The sequence below is a fragment of the Mytilus edulis genome, chromosome 7, assembly GCF_963676685.1.
Source record: "Mytilus edulis chromosome 7, xbMytEdul2.2, whole genome shotgun sequence".
Classification (NCBI taxonomy): domain Eukaryota; kingdom Metazoa; phylum Mollusca; class Bivalvia; order Mytilida; family Mytilidae; genus Mytilus; species Mytilus edulis.
The window spans coordinates 86,761,248-86,768,501 of NC_092350.1; the positions used below are offsets into that span (position 1 = coordinate 86,761,248).

Sequence of the window (7,254 nt, forward strand, 5' to 3'; positions counted from 1 at the left end):
TTAAGCTCCGCCCACCTGTTTACCTTATTTGGAAATTCAATGTAGTTGCGAAGCTTGCAGTTTGCAAGTTGGTTAATTGAAAATAACTAAAGTAGCCGTGCACTTGTCAGTTGAGATTATAACGACCTGGTTGAAGAAACTGATGAGAACAAATGGAAAATTTATTCAATATGATCCAATGTCAGGACAAAACACGACTTAGGTGTTATTTATCGCTTTCAGGTATTACAATCTAGAGATATATACTAAAACGCAGAGGGAATGGCTTGTGCACTAAGAGATCAGATAATAAGGTTCCACTAAAGTCAAAATATAGGACACTTCATAAACATCTAAACTTTGCCTGTATCAGAGGTGGATTTAGGGGGGGCAGGGGGCCCGGGCCCCCCCTTTTTGAGAAAAAATTTGGTTGCTTATATAGGGAATCATTGAAGCGTGACTGAAGTGGGCAGTCAGTGGGCCCCCACTTATGAAAATTCCTGGATCCGCCACTGTGTATTTTTCAACCTATAATGAATAAAGTCATAAACTATGAGAACATATGTTCGGTGTCTTTCGTATTAAAATGTGTCAAAGAGACAGCATCCCAACCATAGAACAGACAATAGCAGAAGGTCACCAACTTGTTTTCGTGTTCAGACGTTTTATCTTCTATGTTTCGTGTTTAGTAGGAGGACTTGATGTGTGCTTCATGTTTCCCCTTATTTATTTTCCATGTTTCCTGTCATACTCTTTAACTTCTCGTGCTTTTGACATACATCATGTACATGACATATTATTTTTATACAGTATATATAATAATTATAATCAGTATTAAAATTGAATAGTCACTGCATCCACTTTCCCTCTAAAATTAGAGTACATGGATGATATCAAATATCTGAACTGTGTCCCTGTTCAGTGTTCAGCTATATACATGTATATCCCCAGTAAACAGAATCGAGCCATAATGGTATTTTTAAAATTTTCATTGCGAGACCTCATGTCCAAGAGGCAGGAAAAAAAACCACTTGTAATAAAGCTGTGTATTCTGTTATAACAGACAATTGTGTACAAGCATGAACGGATGCAAATTATATCATTTATTAAATGGAAAAGGCCACAGCCTGTTTAGAAACGGTCAATTTTGACGGTATATTAAAGTCAGTCTGTCTGTCTGTTCCAGAATTGAATATTTTTCGTCGCATCTTTCTCAGGAAAATAACATGGACTTCTTAAATTTGGTTTGAGGGTTTATATGAGTCAGCAATACCGTGTGATGCTTTTTCATATTCATCACTCAACAAATTCCTGTGTACCTTAAAATTCTTAAAGTGTATGGGGGTATCAAAAGTGATCAGTAGCTCACAGATTCACTTGTTTGTTTTATGGTATTTTATATTTTTTGTGGGGGAGGGGGCTGGCTATTGTGAGCAGTGTTCTCAGCACTTCTAGTTAATCATAAAAATTACATTAAGACGAGCAAAAATTAGCAACATGCATATCCTGGGTTCATTTAATTTGCACTAATATAAACATTGTCATTAAAACATTTAATCCCGCTGCAAATGTTTGCACCTGTTCTAAGTCAGGAATCTGATGTACAGTAGTTGTCGTTTGTTTATGTAATTTATAAGTGTCTCTCGTTTCTTGTTTTTTATATAGATTAGACCGTTTGTTTTCCTGTTTGAATGGTTTTACACTTGTAATTGTGGGGCCCTATATAGCTTGTTTATTGATGTGAGCCAAGGCTCCGTGTTGAAGGCCATACATTGACCTACATGTAAATGGTTTACTTTTATAAATTGTTATTTGGATGACATGATAGAGAGTTGTCTCATTGGCACTCACACCACATCTTCCTACATTGCATTTCTATTGTATGGCAAAAAAAATATATGATTCATTACGATGTATACACAGGTTCATACTATTTTTGACATACATGACATATAGCTCTGTAATTTTATTCACTACTTGTACATCTTTGGATTTTAAATGTTTGGCCTTGAGCGTTCCTGATGAAGGTTAATCCAGACACAGCCAGAAAAGTGCTATGGACGCATGAAATTATTGAACCTGCTGTTTTCAATTTTTCATGCTCCTTTATTTTAAAAAAAAAGTATATAATTACATTCTCTTTTTTTTTTTAGGTCACCTGACAATAACAGGATTAAGGTTACAGTATGCCATTCAAGCTGTGATGAAATATAAAGTAATGGTTTGAATTTGGAGAGCTTCATTACATGTATTATAGACAGGTAAATTGTTTTATCCTGCAATTATCTACATGATTTAACTATTGTACATGTACAATGGGACGACTCACCTGAAGGGTCCCAAGTTAAACAGAAATTAAAAACTATATATATGTCATCATTTAGGCCTTATGGCCTTCAACAATGAGAAAAACACATTCTGCCACATTGTCTTCTCTAAAAGGCGCCAAATCATAATATTAATAAACCTGTTGAAGTAGAAAACTAATGGCCTTATTTATGTGAGAAAAAAGTGAATGAACAAACAAACAAACAAACAGCAACAAACAAGTGCTCAATTAAATATTACAGACACATACATAGTCAGGGGTACTACATGTATTTGTACAAGTTTATTTTATTTACTTGAAGAAGTAAAAAAAATACATATAACACATATAAGTAAATAGATAATGTTTGAATAATCTAGCCTTAATTTTCTCAAAAATTTACTTGTACAAGTAAACCATGTAAACATTTCTTTCAATCCTAAAAAAAATCCTCAAGTTTTGAGATGTGAATCATGCCTTTAATGATCATGGTGATTTTTCCCAGTTTAGCTCAATTTTTTTTTTTATTTTAAGTTCAATGTTTCACCTCATTATATGAATCCATCAAAGAAATTGATTGAGCAAAGATCTTGTATATTTGTGCAAGGCCTTCAAAAATTGCTCCTTTGAGGCTTGTAAATGAGCAGTGTTGTGAAGATAACAGACAAATGGGATTTTCATTGTCTATGAAATTACACTTAAATGATTGGTAAAGACATCTGCAGAGAGTACACAATTTAAAATTCGATTAGTGCAAAGAAATCTCAAGAATACAAGAAAGAAAAAAGGATGTAAAACAAGTACAATGTAAAACATTCTGAATGTGTAAGGGACATAACTATGCCAAATGAAGTAAAATTGAGAATGGAAATGGGGAATGTGTCAAAGAGGCAACAACCCGACCAAATAAAAAAAAATAACAGCAGAAGGTCACCAACATGTAATTCCCGCACCCGGAGGCGTCCTTCAGTGTCTGTATATATATGTACGAGCAGTAATATTTTTTTACACAGACATGACAGATATGCCTATAACCATGATAATAATAATATACTGAACTTGCTAGCTAAAATTTCTTGTGGATTCTTGATATTGATCATGTTGATATTGAAGTATTTCTGTCACTGTTCACATTTGGAAAAGGAGATACAAAATAATGAAGTTCAACATAATATTTAAATATTTATTACATTTTACATAGTGCGCCTTATTAAAATGTGTTTTGAAAATTTATTTTTTGTTCAAATGTTGAATGAAGACATTACTACTGGTAAAAAAGGACGAGAATTATTTTGTTAGCATTTTAACAGTACTTTTTGAAGAAGTATGTTTGCACTAACTTTTGATTACTTTTCTCATATTGAAAATTTCATTTGATATATACATTGTACTTGTATTATATCTGCATTTTCATATTTCAGGGATGAAGACCTGCAGTCAGACACCAGTTAAAAGTTACTTATAACTCATCATGGCCATTATGGAAGATCTGATTAAAATTTGTCTAGAAAGCCACCAAATATGTCCATGAAAAATAGAAAAATGACAGCAATTCTACATAATGCACCGTACTAAGTAGAAGCATTGACTGTTTCAAAACCAAATGAATTGGAATTTAGTGTATTGATGCTGAAATAGAGAGGAATATTATTAATTGGACAATTTAACTTCTTTTTCATCATTATTGAAGTTGATGTATACCATCTTAAAGAGTTTTTACTTGACACATGTGACAGTTAAAAGGAATACCAAATATACATAATAAAGGCCGTTTGGAGATTTGTGAATAGTCTTAAAATAGGAGTTTCAAAAAGGATTTCAGTTAAAATATTGTATTTCACGGATGTCAGAAATGTAATTTTATGTCTCTTTCATGAAATGTTTTAAAAAATCTGCAATATCTAACCAAGACGAGTGAGAGATCTACAGATAAACATATGATATTCAGTTGAACTGTAAACATGGTAAAGGGGAATTTTGAAATATTCATTTATAAGACTTCTATGAGTGTTTTGTTATTTTTATGGCAATTACAGGAAAGCGATGTAAAAAGTAATTCAATATAGATATTAATCCTACCAGGAAACTTACAGATATCATATGTACATTTCAGACATATACAAATTACATCATGTACATTTTACATGTACAAATGTAAGCATGCAATTCACTGATGCACCACCTATGTAGTTACATTTTGTACATGTACATGTAATTATAAAAGTAAGAATATGACCTACATGACATATGATTGCCAATGAAACAACTCTCAATCAGAGAACAACTGGTCATATACATGTATTAGCCACCAGAGAACAAGACAATCATAGTTTGTCATGGTTTATATTTCAATCTCATTTCATAACACAGACTATACAGGTTTACAAAATGTTCAAAAGCATTATAAAGTGTTTTGATTTCAGTTGTTGGTCATATTGATGTTGGCCTTCAATACTGAGCAAGACCTCTGTACAAATGTACAAATGTAACATCCACAGAATGTTTGACCCAAAAAATGTTGGATATTTTTCTTTGCTTGCATTTATCATGTAGCTGCTCTTTTGTACATATGTACATTAACATGCTCATATGCATTTAATTTTCTACTGGTATACATGGTATACTTGAAAACTTGTGATGGAATATTTCCACAGTATAAAAAATTCTTATATCTAGCAAGATTAGCAACTGATGTTAGATATATATACATGTACAGCATTATATTACCATATGCATCATGTGCATACATAATACATTTTACATGTACATTTGTATGGCAATGAGACAGCATTTCCAACACACAGACAGAAATAACTTTCTATATATTTTAAATTTGAATGCATCATACATGTAATTACATGTATGTATATGTAGTACAGCTAGAATTTCATTAAAAAAAAGATGATGTGGTATAATTGCCAATGAAGTTTTGATTAACAATTAAGTTGTGTTATTTTTTGTGATTGGGTCAGGTAAAGATTAACCCATGATTTTTGGTAGGCAGTACATTGTAGTTCTATAACCGTTACCATGGTTAACACGTACATACAAAAATGTACATTGTATCATTTTATGAGTTTCCGTCTGACTAATTGTCCTTTCCCCTATATCATGGAAATCGATTCATTCTGATTGATCTGACACTTCGGGATTGTGGTTATGTATAAATTATATTAAGTTAGTTAATTCTGTAATTAGATGTATATTCTGGTACATAAAATTTATTCTATTAGGACAGAAAAGAAATACCATTTCAGTTGACTCCAATCTCAGCAGTTGATAAGAAATAAGTTTTCTGATTTTAACATCTTTGAGATGAACATGATGAACCTGAATTAAAATATTATGGCACTTAATAATGAAAACACAATTGATTGATTGTGCTGAATGTCACATAAGCACATACGACTATTTCTTTGCTGTCCATTTGTATTGGTGGACACTTTGCACAGAAGGCAGGAATTTAATATGAAATGAGCGGCAGTAAAAAATAGGTCCCTATTTCCAACTTCATGATAGAATTGTATTCTTTGATGTCTTTTAATTTGAGGTTGAGAAATTAAGATGATATATTTACAAGGCTGCAGATTGAATCATAGGTACAATGTACACTGTACATATATACCTAAATCTGAAACAAATCAGATGAGATTAAAATAAGTCGTATACAATGTATGCATCTGAAATAATTTTTGAAACTGGTATATACATGTAGTGGAAGCATAAATTATAGAGCACAAAGTTTGTTTTTTTTTAAATTTGGGGTACTCAATGTCTTATCTTTTAATCTTTACTCCTAAAGGTAGTTTGTGCAAATATTGAAACTCACACATTCTATGAAAAAAGGAATTATATCCCCAATGTTAATGCTGGTGTACAAATTTTAAAATGTATGCCTTTGAATTACAAACAAAATAAAATCAGTAAAAGTAGGGCAGAATAATTTTACCAAGTAACTGTAAGGATATTAGAATAAGTCAAATACTGCTCCAGATTGGTTGAAAGGGAATATTCTGTGTAATAAGACGCAGGAAATAACTATGGAGTCCGACATAATAAAAAAAAAGCAAGCCATACAAAAAAACTGGCATAGCAGCTGGTGAAAATAGATGCAAAAGAATCACCAGAATGAATCTAAAAGTGACAAATCATGATTTACAATTGATACCAGTCACACTTGATAAGCAGGAGATATTCAACAAATAAAATCTCCATCTATTGATGTGATGCAGGTAGGAGTTAAGTATATTTATAATTTAAACATTACCAATGACACACCCAATTTCTTTATTAAAAGAGGGACGAAAGATACCAAAGGGACAGTCAAACTCATAAATCTAAAACAAACTGACAACGCCATGGCTAAAAATAAAAAAAACAAACAGAAAAACAATAGTACACACGACACAACATAGAAAACTAAAGAATAAACAACACGAACCCCACCAAAAACTAGGGGTGATCTCAGGTGCAGCTTTTTTCATTAAAATGTTAATGATTCACAATACACAAACACTAGAAGAGACCTAGTAGGCTAATCTATTAAAATTTATATAATGAACTTTTACTTGCAGAACGAGAACTATACAAGCACACGAGATGCGATTCCGGATTTGAACCAAAAAAAGGGGGGAAGGCTGCATGCCCCAACACTACATGCATGTAACCCACGTATGGGGTGTATAACAATGACCTTGTAGGCTTATCTATTAAATTAATTTATATATTGAACTTTGATTTGTAGAACAAGAACTATACAAGCACCCGAGATGCGATTCCGGATTTGAACAAAAAAGGGGGGAAGGCTGCATGCCCCAACACTACATGCATGTAACCCACGTTTGGGGTGTATAATAATGACCTGAATAATTATGTTTTTTGCCTTCAATAATTTAAATAGCAATAAGACAATAGTTGTTTCAAACTTCGCACAAACATATTATCAAATGAAACGCCGGTGAAAACAA

At 32.3% G+C, this 7,254-nt stretch overlaps 1 long non-coding RNA gene across 1 annotated transcript; it reads left to right on the forward strand.

Moving 5' to 3' along the window:
- Positions 1 to 2,005: 2,005 nt before the first annotated feature.
- On the forward strand, positions 2,006 to 4,289 carry LOC139482424 (uncharacterized). Its single transcript, XR_011654861.1, has 2 exons — positions 2,006 to 2,240; positions 3,709 to 4,289. It is a non-coding gene; the product is annotated as an uncharacterized lncRNA (long non-coding RNA).
- The last annotated feature ends 2,965 nt before the right edge of the window (positions 4,290 to 7,254 follow it).